The sequence below is a fragment of the Otolemur garnettii genome, unplaced genomic scaffold (assembly GCF_000181295.1).
Source record: "Otolemur garnettii isolate 467f Iridium unplaced genomic scaffold, OtoGar3 scaffold00050, whole genome shotgun sequence".
In the NCBI taxonomy this organism is placed as follows: Eukaryota; Metazoa; Chordata; class Mammalia; order Primates; family Galagidae; genus Otolemur; species Otolemur garnettii.
In genome coordinates, this window is record NW_003852445.1 from 11,215,202 (window position 1) to 11,218,612 (window position 3,411).

At 43.6% G+C, this 3,411-nt stretch overlaps 1 pseudogene; it reads right to left on the reverse strand.

Moving 5' to 3' along the window:
• Positions 1–1,416: 1,416 nt before the first annotated feature.
• On the reverse strand, positions 1,417–1,855 carry LOC100948520 (annotated as a pseudogene).
• Between the last annotated feature and the right edge of the window lie 1,556 nt (positions 1,856–3,411).

The window sequence follows — 3,411 nt, forward strand, 5'->3', positions numbered from 1 at the left end:
TCCAACAACCTCCAACTCCTGGGCTTAGGCGATTCTTCTGCCTCAGCCTCCCAAGTAGCTGGGACTACAGGCGCCCGCCACAATGCCCGGCTATAGCTTAACATTTTGACGTTAATACCTCCTTTTTTTTTTTGAGACAGAGTTTCCCTATGTTGCCCTCGGTAGAGTGCAGTGGCCTCACAGCTCACAGCAACCTCTAACTCATGGGCGTAAGCAATTCTCTTTGTCTCAGCCTCCGAAGTAGCTGGGACTACAGGAACCCACCACAACACTGGGCAATTTTTTTTTTGTTTGTTTAGCAGGCCGGGGCCGGGCTTGAACCCACCAGCCTCGGTGTGTGTGGCCGGAGCCCTACTCACAAAGCTATGAGTGCCGAGCCCCCACTTTCAATTTTATATGGCTTAACACTTTGAAGTTAATACCTCCAGAACCTAGAAGAGTACTTTGGTACAGGGTAGGCATTCAATAATTGATAAGAGAAGGAATGAATGAGCCCGCATTTCAAAGTTTGGACCTCTAAGACCAAAAAAAAATTAATACAATGCATACAGAATTGACGCAACTCAGGAAATGGTTCACACTAATCAAACAAGACACTAATTTTTATTCCAGATTTCAATTTTATTCATTTACTGTCAGCAGGTGTCCTCCATAAGAAATTAAATTAGATGCCTGCCTGGTAAGAGTAGAACCAAGAGTGAGTCTACTGAAAGAGAATCTTAAAGGCTAATATGAAGTCACAAGGATGCCATCATCTGCACTTGACACGTTATTTGCTAAAAGTCTGCAGGTCCACTTACCTTTTTCTGTGGAGATTGTCAAAATATTGTTCTTTGTCTTCCCCTTCCCTATATTTCACTTTATTTCTGTAAACATTTTTTAAAAGATATATTGTCTTAAAACCTCTTCAACTTAATACAAATGACTATTATAATTACATTACCGCTTCAGAGATAATACCACTTTCCTAAGATTCTACCTTGGGGTAATTATTTGCCTTTGGCATCTTAGCCATTTATTTACTATTGCCTCGTTCAGATTATTGCTACAATGTTGGGTGCTTACTAGTAATAAAATAAAAACTTGCTTTTGGGGGACCCACTCTAGTAATTTTCCTTTGGGACCTTTCTTCATGAAGACAAACAATGACCTACAGGATTTTTTTTCTTGGAAAAGAGGCCAGTTTTGCAAGGAAATATATTCATGTATTCAGTTATTAAGTACCTACAATGTGCCAAACATAGACTTAAGTACACCAGAGCCTTTGCCTCTCAAGATTTTTTTTTTTTTTTTTGAGATAAGAGTGTTATTATGTCACCCTCGGTACAGTGCTATTGCCATCACAGCTCACAGCAACCTCAAATTCTTGGGGTTTTTTTTTTTTTTGGCATATGAAAATTTATTACTGTATTTTCATCAAAATTTATGATCTTGCTTGTTCCTTCTTGCCTTTGTAAAGGGCCAGAAGAGAGACATTAGCTACTTTGATAACCTTAAAGTGGACTCCAGGAATGTCACCAACGGCACAACCTTTTCAACCAAATCCAGCAACCAGAACATCATCATTTTCCTCAATAAAGTTCAAGCAACCATCGTTGGGCACAAATGCTGTGATTTCCTTGCCATTCTTGATCAGCTGGACCCTGACACACTTCCTGATGGCAGAATTTGGCTGTTTGGCTTCAACTCCTGCTTTTTCCAACACAATCCCCTTTGCATGGGAAGCACCTCCAAAAGGGTTGGCCTTCGGGACTGTGCCCAGATGGGCTGTCTTGTACTGTTTATCATGCCACTTTTGGTCTCATCTGTGAATACAGAGCTTCCTAGCAGTTTGGAGCCCATGACACTTGCCCATCATGCCAGCACAGCAGGCCTACGCAAAAGAGAGAGCACTCTTGGGTTTAAGCGATTCTCTTGCCTCAGCCTCCCAAGTAGCTGGGACTACAGGAACCCACCACAATGCCCAGCTATTTTTGGTTGCAGTTGTCATTGTTTAGGAGGCCCCGGCCTGGCTCAAACCCGCCAGCTTCAGTGTATGTGGCTGGCACCTTACTCAGTGAACCATGGGCACTGAGCCCTCTCAAGATTTTTTTATTTTGGCTGGGTGCCTGTGGCTCAAGCAGCTAAGGTGGAGGGTTTGGATCCCCAGCCCGGGCTTGCCAAACAACGATGGCTGCAACCAAAAAATGGCCATGCGTTGTGGCGGGCGCCTGTAGTCCCAGCTACTTGGGAGGCTGAGGCAGGAGACTTGCTTGAGCCCAGGAGTTGGAGGTTGCTGTGAGCTGTGATGCCATAGCACTCTACCCAGGGGGATAGCTTGAGGCTCCGTCTAAAAAAAAAAAAAAAAAAAAGATTTTTTTATTTTTATTTTTTTAGAGACAAGAGTCTCACTTTATCACCCATGGTAGAGTGCTGTACTGTCATAGCTCACAGCAACCTCCTACTCCTGGGCTTAGGCAATTCTTTTGCCTCAGCTTCCTGAGTAGCTGGGACTACAGGCACCTGCCAGAACACCAGGCTATTTTTTGTTGCAGTTTGGCTGGAGCCGGGTTTAAACCCGCCACCCTTGGTATATGGGGCCAGCGCCCTACCCACTGAGCCACAGGTGCCACCCCCTCTCAAGATTTCTTAATTGCAATTAACTAGGATGTAAAGATTTTTAGCTGAGGCCAAAATGGAACTTATAGGAAAGATAGTGGATACCTTGTTGGTATTTAAGGAAAAGGTGGACAACTGAACCTCAGGGAAGGCAGCAGGAAATAAGGTGGCTTGGGAAATCACCACTTCAGCAGAAGTCTATAGCCCTCCCTTCATGATGCTGTCCTAAGACACCACCAACTCCCAGGCTCTAGGAGTCTGGAGTCCCAAATTCTAAACTCCTGGGAAAGAGTATCTTTCAGTTATCAAATTCATACAGTTTTACCCTAAAACTCAGACATCTTAAAATAACTTTATCTTTTACAGATCTGTGGATTGACTGGGTTCCACTGGGCAATCAATCATTTGGGATCTTCCACAATCGTATTCATATGGTGATTGGGGATGGAATCATCTGAAGACTCAACTAGGATGGATGTCCAAGATGGCTTCTTCACTCTCACGTCTGGCATCTCAGCTGGGATAACTACAATAGCCAGGGATTGGCTGAGGATTTCTCTCTATACAGCTTCTCCATGTGATGAACTTGAACTTCTTCACAGCATGGTGGCCTTGGGATAGTAAGTAAAACTTTTTAAATGACAACTAGCTTCTACAAGAGTGAGCTTTCTGAAGGTACAGATGGAACCTGCAAGATACATCATGGCTTAGGCTTGGGGGTCACTTCTGCCCTTTTCTATTGGTCAAAAATGAATCATAAGGGCAGCTCAGATTCATAGGGAGGAGACTTCATGAAAGTTTGAATATTGTTCA